At 36.4% G+C, this 22,325-nt stretch overlaps 2 long non-coding RNA genes across 3 annotated transcripts; one reads left to right on the top strand and one right to left on the bottom strand.

The window, feature by feature from the left end:
• The first annotated feature begins 15 nt into the window (after positions 1-15).
• LOC136993483 (uncharacterized) lies at positions 16-4,304 on the top strand. 2 transcript variants are annotated; one of them, XR_010885801.1, is made up of 2 exons: positions 16-176; positions 760-4,304. It is a non-coding gene; the product is annotated as an uncharacterized lncRNA (long non-coding RNA). The 2 variants fall into 2 exon arrangements; XR_010885802.1 differs by lacking the exon at positions 16-176 and adding an exon at positions 569-590.
• Positions 3,560-11,581, bottom strand: LOC136993484 (uncharacterized). Its single transcript, XR_010885803.1, has 2 exons — positions 11,474-11,581; positions 3,560-3,674 (listed from the first exon to the last, which is right to left on the bottom strand). It is a non-coding gene; the product is annotated as an uncharacterized lncRNA (long non-coding RNA).
• Between the last annotated feature and the right edge of the window lie 10,744 nt (positions 11,582-22,325).

Below are 22,325 nucleotides of genomic sequence, written 5' to 3'. Positions count from 1 at the left end.
CGCGGCCTTGCGGCGTCGAGGCGGCTGGAGCAGCGGCCCCGGGGGCTGCCGCGGCCGTTGGGGGCTGCCCGCGGCCGTTGGGCGCCGCGGACAGCGGCCGGCCGGGGCGGTTTGGCGGGAGGCGCCGTGAGGAGGGAGGTCCCGTCGGGGGAGGACGGTCTGCGGTCACCGCGCAGGTCTGCGGAGCCGTCGCGGGCTTTGAAATTGTCTCGAGGGGGAAAAGGGCGGGAGCTGAGCGACGGCGAGAGCTGGGGGGCGGGTTGAGGCCGCGCCGTGGAGGAAGGGCGACAGGGTGGGTCGAAGCGTCTAGAAAGAAGCGCGAGGCCGGCGCCGTTTCTGCGAGGTGTCGGCTGGCTCTTGCGGGCTCTGTGGTGCCAGATGCCTCCCCCAGGACGGGGTCCCGAGAGGTAAATGGGCTGCTGCTGTAAACAGTTCAGGGGGTCCGTATTCCCTGCTGTGGTGATGGGAGGGATTTGCCCGCTCTCTGTCTCGGGACTCCAAGTATTCTGGTATTTCTGAAGTGCTCAGTGAAGCCCTTCAGTGGGACACCGCAGGAGGCAAGACAGCGGCGGCCTCCCCGGTCCGCGAAGGTAAGCGGAGCTGCGCTGGCGCGCACCAGCCCTCCTTCCTTCCCAGACACCACCCCCTCGCTGCGTTTCTTAAAAACCTTTGGTGTCAAAATTTTGTTCGGAAAGGAAATTGTGGGAGGAAAGGGTCAGCCAACAGGAAAATATCAGGTTTTTCATTTCCCTATTGTAGGCTGGCACGGGACAGCACGCGGTCCAGGAAGCGCTCACCTCGCAACGCCGCTGCTCATCCGTGGTTACTGCGGGCCGTTTCGCTGAGAGCTGAGGTTTGGCTTTGACAGCTTCTCTGCTGATGAAGCATTTTCACTCATCGAGAAATCGTATAAACATCACAAGCCTTTAAAACGCCCCTCTGTGCTTCATATTTAAATTTTAAATCAGCTTTGTTATAATTCTAGTAAGTCAGTGTATAAAAAGGAGACGATTACACAGAACAGAAGCATTACCTTGGTAAGAGATTTATTTTGAAATGTGTATCTATAAAGTGCAATTACAGGATGGTTTTAAAACAAGTTTGAATGCAAAGATGAATTGACAGTGGGCTTTGAATATTTTGCACAGAGTGAACTTAATTTACATTAGATGGGTATCAGGTTTGTGAGAAAAGTTATATTTTTAGATTTGATTGCAGATTGTTTTCATTTAATCTACTGTTTTGTGCCTTTATATAAACATTATTTATTTATTTTGTTGCTTTTGTTTGGCAGTTTCTTTTTTTTCCTTCAGACAATTTCAGTATAACTTAAAATTAATATACTTTTGCTATAAGGAAAACTCTAGCGCAAAATAAACTATATCCTAATCACTGATTCTAATTACAGAGCAGGGTAAGCCATGGCAAACAGTCCTTTCCCACCAATTCAATGGCAAAACTCCTATTGACTTGAGTAGGAGAGGTACTAGTCTTTAAAATTCTCGTATTTAATAATAAAAATGATTCAGTGATGCAAGCAAGATACGAAAAAATGACTGTCCTATTGCAAGAAATGATCAGTTGGGCTATTTTATATAAATGTGATGCTAAAATCAGACAATTCCAAGTTTGTGATAGAATAAAAAACTTTTTTAAATAACTTTATTAATTTCCTAAATTAATAACTTGAACAAACAGTTTTTCAGTATTTGGCATAGTTGAATATGTAGCTCATTCTGTTGCAGCTTTGAAGCATGTATCATTCCGTACCCTCTCAATGAAAGCTGTTCTTTGTTGTCCTGTTATAGTAGGATTGCTTATTAATTACATGAAATACAAGAGAGTGTAAAACTTACAGTGTCTTCTTTGAGGTTGTATGGCTCTAGAATGATGGCAGGTATTTCTTAAAACATTTGAACTTTTCAAACATATTGTGTATTTTGTAAATATGCTTAGTTTTGCAAGAATCTGATCCTGTAAGTGTTCTAGGACATAACACTTATTTTTGCATATAAGGTGCTTACTGGATAAAGCTGTTTAACCTTTAGGTGAGATGTAGGTGCGATAGAAACTTTTAAGATCAAACCATTTACCTTTTTGCCTCCTTTTCCTGTGTGTAACATAGGTTTCATATGCCTGACTATAAACCTAACTGGGACAGGAATAGATTTTTTTAAATTTACAAAATCAACTGAAGAATTACAGTGATAGTTCTGCTATGTAACTGTAGTTCTACTGTACCAGAACTACTCTGTAGTTTTTGGTAATTCGACAGTAACAACGCCACTATCATTGTTTACTAGGAAGCTCCTTACAAGCAAAGGAGCAGATGCCAGACAGTTTATAATCTCAACGCATTTTCAGACACGCTCCACTGAACTATTCCTACTCACGAGTAATTCTCTTGCAACTACTTTATTTTCGGGAACTGTCACCATTCTTATGTTTTGAAATACATAAAAATTTTCTTATTCCCTCAGTATTAATAAAGGTTTCAATCAACAGTTTTCTAAAGATTGTCTCATCTTTTTTTCTTTCTTGCAGTCTCTTCTCTGGTCATAGCTCTGTTTTTACAACAAGTATGTTTTGTCAGTTTTAGATCTGCAAATCTAGCCTTTTGTGTTGGAAGAACTTAATAGTCTGTCATTCCTGTGAATGATATTCTAATAGCTGGTCTATTTAAGTTATTTTTAGGGAAAAATTAGAGATTCTTCAAAAACTGCTTCTGATTCCATAATGATAACAGTGCTATTTGCTGAATTTTCAGGTCATACACTTTGTCTTTATTTTCTTCTTTAGCTTAGTATCACTTTTGATTAAGTTTCCACTGAGTAGTAATTTATCATGTGATTTTTCATTTTAAAGGATTAGGAACCCATCTATTATGATATTTGTCGCTACACAGAAGGTCGGAAAAGACAACTGCATCCCTCACATGATATTTTCAGGGTTTAAGGGTCTCATTAAATCTTGAGCTAGCAAGATTGCTATGGATTGCATTTTAAACTAGATAGCAAGAAATAGTGAATGAAAATTACTCTCCCCCACTTTTTTTTTTTAATAATCAAAGAATTTAGGAGTAGAAGAGCTGTGCTGGTTATCACACCCATTCCTCGGCAAGAGTGGCTTCCATTTCTTCTGTATAGCTCTTTATCAGTTAATGAAAATTCTGGAAATCATCTTGATTTCATCTTCAGCTTACTTGTAGAAAGAAATAAGCTTAATCTTACTTTGATAGGTTTCTTCTTTCGATAATGTAAATGTTTCATTAATGTAAAACTCCATTTTATGATGATAGGTTTTCTAAACTTTGTAATTCTAATCAAAAGTATGATCTATGGTGATGTTCATTATATTGACAGTAGTAGGGAATTAAATAGTAACATTTTGTTAAAAGATGTGAGAAAATTCATAATTGCATTTCTTAACACAGAAAGAAATCAAGTAATTGCCATTGTGCCATCAGACTGGATGTAAGCATCAGACACAGGGAGATGGAGTAATGTGTCTTACTGTTGGAAGGAAGAAAGAATCTTTCAGATCCTAGTTCAGGTGGTAGTCATCCCGTATGCAGGTAGTCACGTTTCTTATGTCCTCAGTCAACACATCACTCATTTCCAAGTCTGGCTTACTGTGACTTGTGTTAGATTTGATAAGAAGGATTTTATTGTTACCTGTAAGGAGACCAATTCATGTGAAAAAACATCTATATGTATTTTATAAGAATACGATTAAATATAAAAAATACATAAAATATAAGGAATATAAAAATATTATTCTGTATAAGAATATTCTTGAACAATATAGATATATCTTACAAAACAGGATACATCTTTAAAGTATATAGATGTTCTGCAGCATTTTGTAAATGAGAATTACTTGTTTGATTTTATTACTTGTTCATTTAGATACTCACATGTTTAGAAAAATGATGCAAGTATTTCATTTCCTAAGACAATGTCTTGTGGATAATCAGAGTGACTGTCATTGAAACTCAGCCATTGTATTTGTATTAAAGAATACTTTTGTTTCAGCTCTAGACAATCAAAAAACTTTTATATATTAAGAAGCATTGCCTGATAGTTTCCAGGCAGGAAAGTCTTAGTCCATCATCATGTCTTTTTTTCCCTCATTTTTTATTTATCAGTACTTGAATAATCTGGTTTTCTTGAACCCCTAAGGCAAACTCTTTGACTTCCTCTGTCTGGCAGATGGGTTTTAGCCATGTATTGTTCCTTAAAAATTGTATGCTGTCACACACATCATATTTGTCTCAGCTGGAAAAATACATTTATAGAAAATCCTGTTTGCTGGTTGTCTTACCAGTTTCAAAAGAGTTTGCGCCTTTCATTCAGTCCAAATAAATTTTACGTGCAAGTATTTTATATTGCTTGGGGGAACATCAAAGCTCAAGCTTAGCAAGTCAAACATCTTTTATGAATGGTGCTTCTTCATATGGATAAGAAGCCCTTGCCCTTAAAATAGTCAAAGAAACAAAGTTAAATGTGCCTCTCCTCTAAGAATTTTGCACTGTTTTTTTTCCAGATGAACTTCTAAATCATATTCTGGATTTTATTTGCAGCTTATGTCAGGAATTGTAATTTGAAATATTTTGAGGTTTTTTTGAGACTTCTAAATGGACATAATTTACTCTTAGCATCAAATATTACCGGTTTTGGAAATCAGTGCTGGTTTCCATTGCGTAACACTGAGAGGGGCTGCTGGTGAGTCACTGAGTAAAGAACACCAGAGCGTCCCAGAGAGAAAAACCAAACATGTTAAACATCGTGGAGGTCCACCAGCTCTGTTATATTGTGATCTGAAGTACACTTTGCATTAGAACTTGCTCTACCTGTATTAATTATGCATACTGCCAGACACAAACAGGATGATTTCCAGTATGAGAGCTGTACCTAAAATAATCGAAAAAGAGGGCTTGGATTCAAAGGACATAGAATGAAACCGATCATCAGTTGGATTTCGTATTGAGTTTGAGAGGGTTTTTCCTAACTAAGGAAAGTGAAAGAGCTTGATGTAAAGTAAGTGGAAGCCTGTTCTCCAAAAGAGAAAGCACTAACCAAGACCAGACTCTGTTCCTACCCTGAGAAATAGCCATAGTCTGTGATTTCACATCTTCTGGATAACTCCAACTTGGAGTGTGTAAAGGTACTGTTACGTGCTGCTTGCTGGTCCAGTCAAGGCGCAGGCTGGCAGCTGCCCAGGCTGGCATCCCACAGTACATCTGGCATCCAAGTGACAAGCTGGACTCACTCATACCGTAGAGTTAGAAGGGTTAGATCAGGTGCTCTTGCTGATTCAGCAGTGAGCATCTGAAATACAGATGCATATCTCCACATGAGCTGGCTCAAATCTGGGCTGCTGGCTAGTCAGCAATGCATAAATCTGGAATTAATAAATATTGGACTATAAATTTAGACAGGAGTAGGAACTGGCAACTAATGACTGTTACTTTTAGTGCCCTCTCAGTCATGTTGATGTAACTGTTTGTGGAGCCATGCTGTAAATCACATCACTCAACACAGATTAAAAAATCCTAAAATAATCGTTTTTAACTTGAATTATTCCATTGATTAAGTTTACATCTTGGTCCCACAGGCAGTTGCATTGGCACAATTGCAGCATTGGTAGACTGTGACACAAAGATGACACGGGAAGAAAGAAGGGAGAGCAGTGGATGAGTTCTTAAATTTTGTCAGTGGAGACAAGATCCCTGTGTAACCCTAGCCTTGTTCTGAACCGCAGACTGTCTCAGGGGCTCTCCATCAATTTCACTGATCCCTCATGCTCAGCCTGTCAAACTGTGCCTATAGCCAGGTTTATATGTTTATTAATATGTGATCTGTGCAATACTAAATCACTTAGGTACTGAATTGATCCAGTTCAAATATGAGCATGTAGTTGCATTCCTGTCAAGATTAGCCAACTATGAATTACGATGTTTAGACCAAGTTTTATCCCTGCTTTATACTATCATCAGGGAGACAAATGATACCAACTCTACCATAAAATTGTCAGGGGTAAAACCACCCTTCAGAATTGTGTTTTTTTTCTTTAACAAATTTGAACTGGTGGATTTAGTTTGTACTAAGTATTTTGTGCCATGTGGCAACCCTAAAACTGAATTTATGGAAGTCATGGAATCACAGTTGTATTCTGGTGAGAGCTGTCTTCAGCTTCTCTTGTAGGTTAATTTCTAAATACACAGTTCCTGTTGAATTCAGGTGCAAAAGGGGAAGTGATTTCTTGTTAAAAGGTGATGTGTAATACTTTAAGTTCCTACTGTCTCTAATCAAGAAATGTCTCTATTATATTCTAACTGGTATAGTTAGAAAAAAACAGGGTCTGAAGCAGAAAAACATCATTTAAATCCTTTCCTTCCCATGATTACACCAACTATTTTATTCCTTTCATATGCTTATAGATGTAAAAATAAGATAATCCCATACACTTCCTTGTCAAACAAATGTCAAACAAAAATGTCTTGGTAATTTTTTATCGTAAGAAATGTACTTTCAATTTAAAAAAAAGGTCTTCACCTTAACTGTCTTTATAATGCTGTATTTCTCTTTATGGTCTTTAAGAAAGAAAAACTGTCTCTAACTACAAGATGTTAAGCAAGGGAAAGTCCAAGTTAAAACTTGGCAAGCACTAAAACAAAGAATTTTTCCAAGGAAATGGAGGAGACTCGTCAAATCAATTCCTGATGTAACTCCATTTACCTCAGTGTAGTTACACAGAGGATGAATTTGGTACCTTAGAGTTCCTCTGTGGTAAGAAAAGGATTCCTCTGATCTCAATCAACATAGTATAAAATAATCATCTTTAAGAAACAAAATTGTAATTTAAGCCTGATAGAACTGCTCTCATTATTTTTAGTCTGTTAATATAACTGTAAAAGAACAATGGGTCTAGAGAACAGCAACAAAAAGGGCTTTATAAAAAGATTGTTACGTGATGATTTGCAGCTTACATCCTCAGCAATAGTTTTTTTGTGGGAAAGAAGAATTCGTGACAGATTGTTAAAATAGGGCAGTAACATCAGGGATAGCTTCCTATTCTTGTGCCAAAAGCTTTTCTCCAGGTTGCTTTATTGCATCTTTAACTTTTTCTTCCAATCTCATTCTTCTCCCCTGACCACCTCTAGTTCTGTTGTTCTCTCCTTCAAGTTTCCCAAGTCTTTTGGCTCCACTGTGTGTGCAGAGATCTCTGGTCTTTCTTTCTCTGGTTTCTCCTTATTTCTGAGTTTTCTAGGTTCTTCTTTTCAGGCAGAAACATTCAGCTGCTTTGGACAAAGATGACTGGGCTTCACCATAATTTCTTTTTAGATTTTAAATTTCAGTGTGCTTAAATATGAGATGCTTTAAAATAACTCATTTTCACTCTGAGAACCCAGCCTCCATATGTCAAACTGAGTACTCAAATATAGCTATACCAGAGATTCTTTTCATTTTAAAACCTTGTTACGAAACATCAACTCACCCCCCCAATTCAGAAAATACTTTTAAAATTAACATATTAAGATCTTTAAATGGTATAATTTAAAAACAGCTATTTAGTGCAATGAAATTGAAGTCAACAGTCTGGTTTTTATTCTTTAAACTTGCAACTGTCAGTTTTGATACAGAGGAAAGGATCTGTGTATACATGCATATAAAAGATGTGAAAATACAAAGGCATTTATTGAAAACAGACAAAACCAGGAAGATGATAAAATAGCAGAAGGAAGTGGCCTCAGATATAAAAACTTCTGCTCTGAATAGCAGAATTTATCACTGAAAGCTAAGACTGGCAAATTGCCATGCTTCAGATAAAACAAGCAAAAATTTTTTGACTTAGTGTACAAAAAAAAATAGATGTGTTTGAAAAACTAATGTCCTACAAAGTAATTCAAGAAAACATTTTATTTTTGAGTTTCCTTTCTTATGTGCCTTTTTGAGCTTGTTTATATTTTCAAACACAGAACTTACATTTGTATAGATGTTAGCTCTGCTCTGAGGATATCTGCATCAGGTTTGTAATTGAGCAGCATTTAGCTGATCTCCAAGTATTCAAATTTAAACAAAGATGCTGAAAATATATTTCAGAACAATTTTTTTTGTTACTATCAAAACTATTTAAGCCCATTTTATAGAAAAATGATTCAACTATTTTAGACATCTACTGCACAATTTTAATCCACAAAGCTACTAAAGTGAATGTAGACTGCTAAACATTTTCATACTGGATAAAGAATGCTTTTTCATGGTGAGTATCTTCTCCATTTACTTAAATATTTCTGGGGGAAAAATCCGGAGCTTTAGGAAATGACAGGCAGTTGCACCTGAAAGACTTTTCACGTAAAAGTTTTGAAAAGCTGCAGTTGACTGAGGACACTTCAAAAAACATGAAAATCTAGGGGGGTTAATTCACTTATGGGAGAATAAATTAGTTCTCTTCTGCAAGGATGTTTTCTGCTCTCTGGCTTGGTAAGGCCTCCATTCTGGTTTTATTCCTGCTAGAAGAGAAACCATTTCAGTAGAAGATGCATAGTGAGCACAGCTAAATTCTCATGACTAACAAAACCATGCCTTTGCTCTCTGTGCCCATCTCTAAGGCCTTTCCCAAACTCTGCGTGTATACAGGACTCCAAACCTGAAAAACAAGGTGGCAGATAAAACGAACAATTTCACCATCTTGATCAGATTATCAAGACTGATGATAGACTGTTGAGTACTATTTATTTTCTTAATGTCTCTCTCTCACTCCCATGATAAACTCCCATAACTTGTTGACAAGAACTGTTATCTTCTTCATATATTAAATGTATCCATGAAATAGTTTTAGATTTTTTTTGTATCTAAATCTTCAGTATCCTGATTGCTCCTATGAAATTTGCTGGTCCACCCTTTACAAAGAACAGTAGCCTAGCAGTTCCTTTTCTAGCTACTGTTTTTTCCATTATATGGTGTGGACTTTCTGCATAACTTACACAAAACTCTCCTTTCTGTAAATATTGCATTCCACTGTGGTTTAGTAATGCTGTGATGTACAGATATTCTTTAAAAAGAGATTAAATTCTGAGATAAATTCTTCATATTTTTCAGCTGAAATATTGAAACTGTAAAAAAAGATAATATTCTGTTTTTCTTAGATTAGGAAACTGCAGATAATGGCAGATAAATGTATACAAAGCAGTCTTCTAGGAAACCTGAACTTCTAACTAATTATAGACAATATATCAGAATGCTTACAATGTGCAATAGGAACAAGTAGAGCAGTAGCTTCATCACACTGGGAATTTGGAAGATTCATATTAATTCCAGAATAATGCAACAGAAAGGAAAGGTACATTTTTACCATGCTTAATGTAGCATGGATGTGTTTCCATTCCTTCCTACTTGATTTTTTACCATTTATGGAAAACACTTAGAACTTAAGCCAAATATTCCCAAGCTAAACAAGCAAAAATATGTATGTATGTGCATATACATGTAAATATTTATACATGTTTATATACATGCAGTCAGAAAAACACCATTTCATGTCTTATGCAAATGAAATAGTCTTTTATCTCTAGGTCCCAAGATTAGAGGCATCCCAGGAGTATAATGAGCAAAAGACACTCTGAAAGCTGCTACAAAGCTGGTGTGGATATACTACATTGGTTTCAGTCCAGTTTTGAACCAAAACATGGTCACTCACTTTCAATAATCAATTCTAATTGAAAATGGTAACATCTGCTTTGTATAAAAGGCAGTAATAGCCTTATTATCAATGACTGCTTGCAGTTCCTGAGAGATAATTTATGATCAAAAAAACACCAGGGACTAAAGCAATATAAACATTGTTAGCAAAAACTGTTATCAATGTAATCATTCAAAAAAGTAGCAAATTATACCATTTAATAAACCAGGATTCCTAGGAGTTTTCTCTCTTGAAGATGACCATGGGGCGTGCTGTAACTTTGGACATTGTTTATTTTCTTTTTATTACTTCTCAGCTGCTAAAAACTGACAATTTGTTTCAGAATAATACGGGGGGGGGGTTGTGCTAGAAGCACAGTATTGGAATGTATGCAATGAATTTCAGAGCATTTCAGGAAGATATCATCCCTGTTTAGCAAAAAGGAAATATTTGGTCCAGCATCACCTAATGAGTCACTGGAGAGACAAGAAAATAACTACAAGTCCTGTGCTCTGACTGTTAAGTCACTCATTCTTTCCTTTATTGTGTACGTAGAAGCATAAGTATGATCAGGTGAGTATATATTAAAATATTGGCAAATACAGTATTTTAGTAGAATTATGAATTTTTAGTATATGGTACTGGGAATTTGATTTATCGTTACTGGCAACGAGATAGACCACGACCAGAAACGTTAAGTAGTTTAAGTGGCTGTGATTGGCAAACCACTTTATCATTCTAAGTAGCTAAGTAATGTTGTAACACGTGGCTTTGTTTCCTTTGTGCCCTTTAGTATTCCCATGTAATATTTATCTAGGAGGCAACTGTGCTTTCCGTTTGAGTCATCGGGAAGATTCACATTGACTGTACTGTCAGTGGGCCTGGACTTTAAACCTAGTCTAAATTTAAAGGCATTCCCATAAAACGCGTAAGCCCGGACCTTGCAATTTAGTTCACGTAGGAAGATCCTTGTGCTTACAGGGCTCCAATTAAGTCAACAAGGCAAGGCATCAGTACTGATCTTGTGTGACTGGATTACAGGATTGAAGCTGTGATTTGCCCTCCTAAAACCACTTTAATTTACTTAAACAGATAAATCCTAGTATCAAATTTCTTATTGACTATACTTTCTGAAATGCAAAAAAAATCAGCTTGCTGGCTTTCTTCAGATTTAGAATGGACTACTTACCTCCTAATTCTGAATTATGATCAGGTGTGTGTAGGACTGAAGAGATAACCGAAATAAATAACAGGAAAAAATAGTAAAAGTATAATTTCCCTTTCCTGTAAAACTGATACAAAATACTTCTGCTTTTTAATTCCCTCTAAGCCCATTTCTAATACTTATTCAACACCACCTCGAAAAAAAAAAAAGTGGGAGCCAGAGCTTTTTGACAGAGTTCGTGACAAAAAAAGATCAGATCGTATCTATATTGTCTCATCTCATGCTGTAATTCACATCTCCTCATCCTCTTTTGCTGGCAAAACGATCTTTCAAAATTAAACAAAACATGCTCAAAGTACTTTTTTTTTCTTGGTTGGTCGTCTTTTTTCTAAGTAAAGCATCAGCTAGTATCGGGGGGGAGACATTAAAGCAAATCTAAAGTAATTGTATGGATTTAAAAAAAATTATAATAAAGAGCTGACTTTAAATTCATTAGACTGTTCACTGTTTCTTATTTTAGGCTATCTGCCCATTTCAGATACTATTACTTAAAAAAAAAAAAGTGGGTGCATCTACTAATAGCGTTTGAATGCCAAATATAACAGCATATCGTTTATTCCTTACCTTTCAAGCTTTTGTATGTTAGTTTGAAGAGTCGTCTTGTATATGTCATTATTTATCACAGCTAGAGTATCTGCTAGGAGATAGAAGTTCAGTTCCTTCCCAGGCAGATCAGCTGCTGGCTTTGACAAGGATGTATCAGTAACAAAGACTTTACTAGAGGTATTTTCACGGAAAAAGCATTCTTTTATAGTAACTATGTATACAAACATGGAATTGAAGCTTTGGCCAATGCTACTTCAATATGGCCTACAAAAAATCACTTCTAATGTGGAAGAAAAAGACACTGCTAAAATAGTCCATTCAGGAAAGGCTACAGTGCCTTATGGATACTGCATGAAAATACATTAGAATAAACTTTAAATGGAGCAAGTGCCAAAGAAGCTTGATGAAGTGACCATAATAAAAATCCAATGATGAAAATCTCTACAGACTTCTAGATTGTTGACATTGGCAACTAAGGAGTTTAGCTAAATAGAAAGAAAACAGAAAGTACAGTTAGCAATTGCAAGTTAATGATTATAAGCACAAAAGAAGATGTGAGGAAGAGCTCTGAAACTCATGTTTGACAGTGACAACACAAACCAGACAGCTTTTATTTTAACCTGTTAACAGATTGTGGGGAACACACCACATACCAAAGTGAAGGACTTGAAACCTGCTATAGTCTGTACAGATAGTATCACTCAGAAGGCAGCTGGAGGGGAGCAGAAGATAAAAGGCAGCTGTCTAACTGAAAACAGTTAACGTTTTCAGTCTTTCTTAGCTAGGTGGGGACAGACAAGTCTAGTTTCTGTGGTAGTCTCCTCTTTTCAGCCCGATTGATAGAAAATTCATCATCTACAAATCTGACTTAAAATGACAAATATCTAAAGGCGCACAAGCAAGTCCTTAGAAAGATGTTATACAGTATCATAAAAATTATTTACTTACATATCCAAAGAGGGGAAAAATCCAAATTAATACACCTATTTATCCTTTGTTTGGGGGTTTTTATTTATATTGAAATCAGAAGGAACCCATTTGAACAACTTCTCTGAACTGCATCAGAATGATTACATTTTAGAATGGCAAAAAATACATAGTACTCAGTTTGCTTTTTTCATTCTAGGGCATTCTTACTATGAGCACAGACCAGAAGTTAGAAACATTGCAACTATTCTAACTTTGGAGCAGGTCATACATGCATGCAGTCAATGTGCAATATTTGGAATGTGAGGGTAAGATTTGAAAGGGGATCTGAGAACCTGCTGCAGAACAGATTTTTTGGATTACAAGAGGTCGGACAGCGTCACTGTGCTCAGAAGGGTTATTTGTGAGTAACTCACAAATAAAGTGATTACAAGCTCCAGCTCCTAGCCCAAAGGAGAGGAGTTTTAAAAAAAAAAAAAAAAAAAAAAAAAAAAAAAAGGCTTGTCACTGCTGCTGGTTTTTTTTGTTCAATGAGCAAGAGGTGAGCGTTTGACTTAAATTTTCATTTTGTTCCTTTGCCCTTAGGGATAGTTTCAACAGAATGCATAAGATTTGAAAGAATTACAAAATGTGAATACATGCGTGTATTTGTCTTTGAACTATGAGGTTAAAGATACATAAAGGAGCATTTTGATATGCATAGAAAATATTTATGATAATAAATAGGAATAGCACCAACAGAAGACTTACAAGGTGCTTTTACAAGCACAGCACAGTGCTTAAAAGTTAGACCTCTATCCATTTTTTTTAAATGAAAGGTAAGGCATTCTCTATATTTTTTTCAATCTTTTTCTCAAGAGATGTGGATGTTTTCAGCAGAATTTTTGTTTTTTTTATGGCCTGTCATAGACCATCTCAAAGCCAAAGACCACCACCTTGAATCTGACTTCAGATCCTAATAGGAGATTGACACACCTGCTCTAGCATGTCTTTTCCCAAGTTTATTTGCCAGTGTATTCTGAACCCCTTGAAGTTACCTGTGTGCTGCAGGTATCATGCCTATATACACACACACATAAATAGACATACAAACCTACTGATAATCCATCTGAAAGTGATAGCAAAATTAATAACTAGGGCTGGGTCACATCACTGTGACAGTGAACGATCTGGAATGTTCTATCCAGCCAAAATATTACTTGAGTATGTATCATGCAAATTCCAGAAGCAATAAGGAATCTACAATGAAGTACAGAGAGAGTTGAGGCACTTCATAAACTGTGGATGTCTAAACATATGCCAAAGCCTCATAGTGCTTATTAAATTATTACATTAATTTCCCTCTCCCTCTCCTTCTTTGCTTCTGTTAAGATTGTTTTGAGGGAAATGACACTCAGCTTTTTCTTAATGATAAAAGAGTACATGTTAATTTTGTATTCAAGATGTCAGCCTTTGCTTCAGAGCTGTCAATACCATCTCTCTACAGAATAAGTACAGCACATAAAACAACAGCATACTTCCTCAGCGTTTATCACTTGTGGCATCAAGGCCCTGAGAACAAACAAAAACTGTAAGTTAATTATGTCTTCCGAGCCTAAAATCAAAAATCGGCTGATAGCAGCTTTCAGAAGAGAGATCTGAAGGTTGAAGAGTTTGGGGCTTTTTTGTGTTTTTCATGCTCAACATTAAGCAGAAGATAAGTGTTTATTCCACTCCTTTCATGTGAATATTTTATTCAGCAAAAACCAACAACTCTGGAATATCTGTTAATACTAAGGTGATTTTAACCCTTAAGAGAAATATCCAGCAATGTTCTCCAGAGTTTCATAAGAGAATTGCTATGTTCTTTCTACACAGTTAGCATGAATTGCTTTCCCCTTCTTAATGAGACTGCAGTACAAGATTAGAGCTACTTAGCTGGCAAATACCTTGGAATTGTATTAAATTATGCTGGTTTATTAAGATGTGGCATAAAAAATAGTGCAAGAAGAATGTCTATAAATATTGGTGTCTTAACACAATTGAGCTAGCCTATTGCTCAGATACCAAGTTTCCAAGGCGAAGCATAACCACACTTCTATTCTTACAAAGATTTTAAATTTGTTTGGTATGATGGGATTTGCTAATGCACATTTCCCAGGTTTTATCTCTGAAAAAGCCAGTCCCTGTCTATCTGTGACTTTACATGGGCAGAAACAGGAGCTTTAAGTTATTTGTACATCTCATTTGTACATACTCATCCATGCAATTTATAGAATGAAAAATTGGAATGAGAAGCACCAAAACTAGCTCTCTTGTTCAACACAGCCAGAAGATAATTTTTAAAAAGGCTTTTATTTCTATTTTTAAATAGCTTGATAAAACCCATCAACTGGTATTCAGAGTTCAATTGTAAACATTTATAATAAGTTACCATTGCGTATTGATTTTGTACATTACACTATTGCAGTGACAAACCATAAGACAAGTCAAATTCAGCATAATTGTAAACTGAAATGCACTAAGAAAAACATATGCCATAACTGAAAATATTCAAAAGACTGATGTTTAACTCCCTCCTGTGGTGTAAGCAAGCAGCATCACAATTCATCAACAGCTTCCAGAAGCTTAGATAGTATTCTATATTATTCAAAAGTCTGTATTGACCTCATTAGGGCAACAAGTTTCAAGTTTACTATGGAAACTCCTTTCACAAGTTAAAAAGTGTTATTATAAAGTTCTAAAATACATACAAAGTTGTAAACATCTTTCTCTGCAAGAGAGATGGTTTGTGCCAGACTTCTCTATCTCTCACACTGCAATTAAAACAAAAAAAAACAAACAACAAAAAAACAGTAACAAACCCCACACTTAAAGCCCAAGACTAAGGCCACAGACTAAACTTGTTTTGCATGGATAACATCACAGTTCACAGGAAGTATTATATATGTCAGCATTTAAAATTAGTGTTAGTCACACATAGGGTGTAGAACCCATTTTCAAGAAAGTTCATGGAATACTCAACTTCGGCTGATGAATCAGGCATTAAGCTTTAGATTTACCTACTTTTAAGAATGAAAGCTTGAATTACATCCAGGTATTTGTCTTTGATAATAGATAAAAATTGACTACAACCAAAAGATTAAAGAACAGTGCTGCTTTTAGAAGATCTACCATTTTTGCAGTCAGGTTATATCTGTATAGATCTCCCACAATGAAGGAAGAGGAGAGATTTTTCAAAACAAAATATAAATACATCAAGACCAAAAAAATAAATGGAATCCTTTTGAGGCAGATTTTCTTTCTGGAAGTCCCTCGGGCCATTTTCTAAACAGATTAGATTTCAAATGGATCTTGTCATTAACAATGAAACAACCATCTGTACAGGTTTGAATCTTGTATCACAAATTCCCCAAAGACTAAGATCATTGAGATTTCAGGATGCAATACAGGATTAATTTCAAAGGACACACCAATAGAGTGTACTTAGTGGACGGGGGTACAGGAGACTAGCATGATGCTAGCTCACACCTCCATATTATTATTCTTATTTTCACACCAAATGTCAGCAGATAGATACGTGTCCTTATATTTAGTAACATGAGCTGATCCATTAATATTTTTATTTTCAACAAATTGTTTATTTGAAAGTTCTATCAAAGTTTTTTTTATTGAAGATTAGAGGCTTTGTAGTCTCAAATTTCAAGAGGGGAATAATCATAAATACTTAACTAAAAAAAATTCTTAAGTTTTTTTTTCTCCCCAATTATTGACTGCAGCATGGAAAACATGCATAAGTGTCAGAATATCTTATTCAGTGTGTTCTTGGAAAAAAGATTAAGATATTAAGGGTATATTCATAAGAAATTTTCAAAGTTAATGACTTAAAAACCCAGTCTGGAAGCCAGTGTAACTAATGTCTTAAATTTGACCACATTGTATTTGGTAAATCCCAAGTTCTAGCTGGAATTCTCAGCTGACAGATGTATGACAAGTTTGGATTACTAAATATTAGATTTTAATCAAAGCAGCTGCTGTGAAGAGGAAAAGCAGAATGTGTGTCACATTGGCTACCTACCACTGTCAGATAAACCACTTGTCATATACCCTAATGACAAGGTAAGTCATTACTTACATCTGTTTTCTGTCAATGTGTTGTACATAATTACTGGGGAGCGTTTCTGAAATGGAACACAACACCAGCATGTGCCCATGCTGAGAAATGGTGGGGAGGGAAGAGAAGGGAAATAAAATAGATAGAACCCAAACCATAATTTGAAAAAAACCCACAAATAAAAACACACACTTGACAATAAGTTGGTATATTAGAAAAGTGGTTATTGGCTTGCTCCTTCCAAAAATTAAAAGTATGTGTACCTACAAGGAGGGCCAAGGGAGGAGGAAAGGAGAAAAAAAGCAAGCTTTGGAAAAGTTTAAGTGCAGTCTTTACAGTCCTTAAAAAAAACTCTGAAAAAGCAAGAGGCTAAAAATGTCTACAGATAACTGCTTCATGATGCATGATGATGTATACAGATGATTTTTAAGATTGCACTATCTAGTACGACATTGAGAAGCACACCACCATCTCTACTGCATTTTGCATTGTAATGCCAGAAAGTAAGAGTTTGCATAAGCATTTCAACATCATACTGTGATAATATGGGTTTTACCCACATGCAGACTGTGTACACACATTGAAAGTTACCTTTTCTTTTGTAAAGCAGTACACTGTATAGTAACATTCCACTCCAGTGTATGTTTATGGGAAACTGCTAGGCAATTCTCTGTAAATACTGAATATTTTCTTACTCAATTTGTTTGGTTTTTTAATGGCAGAGGTCAAACTCAGGCAGGATCTGGACACTGATGAATGACATTTAAAAAAGCATTAGAGTTGATTAGGAGAACCCTTAAATTTTGCTTAGAAACCCCTCTTTTCAACCCCTCTTTTCAAGACTAATAAAAACAGCATGATTAGAGAAGGACCAGAGGTAAGAAAGCAAATCCTGGTTAATTTTAAAGGTCCCTTATCCCTATTAAAAATGTTATTGTTCTGCACTACAAGTTGTCCAAGTCAAGTCTCAACCCTAACAGCACATTTACTCAGAAAAGCTGTTTTCATATCTTACAGAGGCCATGAAACTCCCTACAAACTGATTCTTAGCCGAGACATTTTCCATCCTTTGAGATGAGTTAACATCAAGCCATTTGTATGAAGAGAACAGTGGTCTAAATATATTGTGTTTGATTTATATATAGTTTCAAAGAATTGCCATCATTTTGGTTCATTATTCTCCCTCTAAAGAGGAAAAACCTGTCATTTGAGTGTTGTCTCTGCCAGTTTAATAGTTTTATTAGTGCAAGAATATTGCTTTCAATTTATGACCTTCCCAAGCTTAAAGTGCAACATATTATGTGAGATTTTAAGCATACTAAACTATCCTTTATTTCAATTTCACACGGAATGTTCAAGTTAAAGTTACCTTTTAGGTTTTAAGCAATAAAATCCAAGGCAAAGTACATAAACTATGTTAAAATGGATTAAATCCACTCACTTGAGATATATTCTTTAAAACTTGTGTTCATTATACATATAATACACAAATACCCATCATGTTGCTTATCTGTATTGTAGTTATTTAAAGTGATTCTGTAATAGCGATTAAAGGCCACTCACTCAATGCAAGTTTTGCTTACGACAGGACTATATTATCTGGACTGTGATACATAATACAATCCAACATTCCAAGATACCCTCCTGAATAGGCTTATTATCCATAAAAAGACAACTCCTGGCACCCCACTGTACATACATTTAATTTTAAATTTAAAGATTGTTTCTCTTGTTTTTTTCCTTTTTTTTTTTAAATCACCACCAATAAGTGCATAAAACCAGGATTAATGCTTTTATGCCTTCAGCTACTCTTCTTGCTTATTAATCTAACAATATTACTTATAACTTTTTTGTATGTAACTGTGGTTCTATAAGCACACAGTTCCCAAATGATGTACATCAGGGAAGAGAACACTCTAGGCCAAGCCGCTCAGCTGAACAGAATGGCTCTTGAGTAGTAACTACAGGTACAGCTGCACCAACAGGCTCTTTATAGAGGAAATCCAAGCAATCAATTGTGGAGGCAGGGTTGTGTCTAGGTACAAAGGTAAAAAAGCACACTATACAGGAAGAGAGTTTTTCCTTTACCTATATAGTTAATTATAGAGATCAAGATGCAGTTGCACAATGTTTTCTTTAGCAATCAAGCCAGCTTAAGTAGGTTTCAGTCCCTCCCCACCTTCATTCCTGTGCTTTCAGCTCTGCCAGCTGTTTTTAGGGTCAAGCTGTATACAGGGACAATTTAACACCATAACTCCAATAAGCCACAAACTTTTGGGGAAATGTCTGTTTCTGGCATTTTGGGTTTTAAATTCACATTATTTCAGCAATCTTGATCCACAAACACTTGGTGTTAATACCACTGCAAGGGTGATAAACTTCAGCAGTGGAGAGGGGAAGGAACAGCATGAACATCTTGACTGCAAGGAAACTTGCTGTCAAAATAATTACTTATCATATATAATCCATTATTACATTGAGGTTTCTGGTAATTTTGTGACTAGTAATCATGTGGTCAAAAGTCTAGAAGTTAAACAATTAAGAGCCATATACCCATGAAAAAGTTATTGTCTAAGTTAAAAGAAATGGCTTTTTCCTCTCTTCTAACATGCAGAAGAAAGAGTCAACCAATGGGGATAATAAAAACACAAAATACCATTTAACAAAAGAACTAGCGTAGCTTACTTTCAGCACTCATCTATGCTTAAAAAAATGCTAACATTTCTCCCCATAACACTGATAACTGGCATCTCATCTTCATAATGTCAGGCTTCTTACATAAGAAGGCTTTTGTGCAGTGAGCTAACACACAAAAAAACACTACGCTAGAAACTCTACTGGCTTTCCAGGTGAACACAATTCAGACTGAATGCAACATTGCTTATTCTGTTTCCAGAGTGAAGTAAGCTAGAGAGCAAAAGGGATACTTAGTGTATGGATCACTAGCCTAAGTTTACTCTGCATCAAGTCCTCACTTTTAATTCACAGTAAAGAGCGAGCTGAAAGGCATCCTAACTCACCATATCAATACTCCCCTCTTCAGGCAAATCCACAGAGCACATTAAGCCCATCTATACTAATTCCCTTTGCTGAGAATTTCAGGCACTAGGTTTGACCTACTGCACATTAAGTTTCCCCATTTAAGTGCCCAAAGGAACATATTCCTGCAAATTCTTATTCACAAGTAACTCTATTGATTTCAACAGGCTTGCTCCATTCTTTGCCAAACACTGTGGAAGTCTGTCCCAAAGCCAAAGTCAACAGACCCAGAAATGATTACTATGCTTCAGTGATAACAATTGCTTTTTTTCAAGGAAAGGAAATGTTCCCTTAGCAAATTATTTATAGGGTGCCCATTTAACTGCAGCCCAATGAAGTTCATGAGATATTGTTTAAATTAAAGCAGTACCATATTTGAAAGAACACTGCTGAGAATTATGCTTTGTTGGACACCCCCCCCAAAACCTTTTTTAATAGGTTTCTAATTCAAAGTGTTTTAATGACCAGTAGTTGCTGTTGGATTCAGAGTGGGAGTTCAGTTCTACAAGGAAGTTTCATTAGAGATGATTGTAAACAGTAGCCGGAGCACTTGGCAAATACAGAAACAAAGGATCCAAGCTAAAGAGTCAAACTGAGTTCTAGTCTAGTGTTAATGGGAGACCTGCAGAAGTCCCACACAGTTTTAAGATTAAGTTCTCTCCACTCAGAGGCAGATATTCTGTATTAAAAACAATCCCTGTTATTCAACAGCCAGTTTTACTAGCAATTACACAAGTATAATTTTACTTTAGCTGTCTACTTCTCACTAAAACCTTAACTGTAACCTTGTCTCTGTGATTTAATCAGTTAAATTTCTATTAATGTTAAAAATAGTAATTAAAATTTTAGTATTTTTACCTTTGCTACTGCATGACAGAAACCTGCTAGTGCAAAAGTTAGCACAGAAATTACTAGCTGTATGATGTGAAAATTATTTGTCATATATTTTATGCTTGAAAGCATTTTCTTATATCCAATTGCTTGCTCTGAAGCTACAATGTTTAAGTAACAAAGAAAAAAACAGGGTTTCTGGTTGTTTAAGAGTCCCATAGTATATTCACTCAGCGAGGCAACTGAAATAGAATAAAGATCAGAAAGTCCAACAAATTCCAGCTCCTCAGGAAATGGAAGCTGCAATTCATTCTGGATGCTGCCACTCATTTCCAATTCCAGAAACTGCAAGTTTTGATTATACTGCAACTTTGACAGCCAGAAGTGTGCAATACATACAGTGTTGTCTCCTGGACAGCACCAGCTACTCAAGTCTCTAGCAAAACAAGCTTTCTCCATCCAGCCCTTTACTGAAGTACTGTTAATGCAGAGAGAAACCTTATCAAGTCTGTCTTTCTCAGAAGAAAAATGCAGACAAAATGAATCCTTTGAAGAAGCAGCTGTACTCGAGTTTCTCCCTGCTGATTCACTCAAACTCAGAAGCATTTCCTTGCCAATATAATGCAGAGGTATAGTATTAAAGACTGAACAATTCCTGATCTTAAAATAAAGTAATTCTTTTTGTAAACTGCTACTACGATTTTGAGAGTTGTTCAACAAAGAATGTATGTGTTTAAGGCGAGTTGCTGCCTTGCGATGACCTGGGCCACTTTCATATGCTTGTTTCTGAGTTAAGCCTTCTTTCTCCATATTCCTATAGGAGATAAGCACAGCTTTGCTCTTTCATGACAGGCTGAGTTTGAAGAGCATGACTGACTTTAGTTCCAACATAAAGCACAAGCAGCATATCAAGCCACAAGTCAGTGGATCTCAATATGGACCTAAAAAGAAAGAATACAGAAAGTTAACACGTTAATTTCCCACCCCAGTTTTGTTTTTTTTTTCCAAACTCATCTCAAAGAGAGCTCAACTTTTCTTCTAGATCCCAATTCCTTTTGTGACCAGTATATGGAAAAATAATTTCTTTAACATAAAGAAAAAGAGTAACCCAACTCTAGAAAGCAACAATAGTGCAAACAGACTGGTCTTCCTACAGGTTGCTTGAGCACATCCAAAGGAAGAGAAGGAGGCAGGGGAGGGAAAAAAGGTAGACTCAAACTTTCTTCTGTAGTTTCAGTTTAGCCTGTTAGGAACTCTGTTTTGATAACGAGCAAAGTGAGTCAGCAAATCAGCAGCTAGAGAGATGCACTGCATAACAGTACAATTTTATTTAACCAATAAAAAAAAGCAGACTTTTAGCAAACAGATTTAACAGGAAAGGCAAGTGTCAAAATCATTTTCCTGTAAACAAAAATACCTGCTGAAATCAGTCAAAGACAGAACACCAGAAACCAAGTATATATTGTTCAGAGCTTCCCAAAGAGAACCAGTCAGACTGGCTGCACCAGCATAACGGAGGTTTAGCATTTGTATTGTAGTCAAATGACAAGCTGATGCTGTTACAAGAGAATTATGTGCCAACACAGATAACAAGCAAAGGGAAGGCCTTTTTAGCCCACAAGATTACTATGCCGCATGGATAATTCTTGGCAGCATGACTCAGTTTTAAACTTCAGAGTTGTAGGATAAATGGGTCCCAAAAATAAGAGGGGCACACCGCATTTTAACTTCTCCTTATTTCATCTCATCTTGTATAAATCACAACCTGCAACCAGGCTCATCCTTTAACACTCAGCCACTAGCCAGATGTCAAAACTTTCATTAAAGCTCTGTTCCTCAGCCAAAGGAAAGTGGCCACTCTTCAGTAAGAGCAGATGATGTGATGACCTGTAGCCTGCTTCTGCTGCAAGTTAAAAGCAAAGCTTTCATTGCAAACCCAGCCGAACGCCAGCCCTGCAAAGGGTGAGCGCTCTCCGTGTG

The sequence above is a fragment of the Apteryx mantelli genome, chromosome 16 (assembly GCF_036417845.1).
Source record: "Apteryx mantelli isolate bAptMan1 chromosome 16, bAptMan1.hap1, whole genome shotgun sequence".
NCBI classification, from domain to species: Eukaryota; Metazoa; Chordata; class Aves; order Apterygiformes; family Apterygidae; genus Apteryx; species Apteryx mantelli.
The sequence above is the reverse complement of the archived record's forward strand: the minus strand, read 5'-3'. Positions and strand labels throughout refer to the sequence as shown.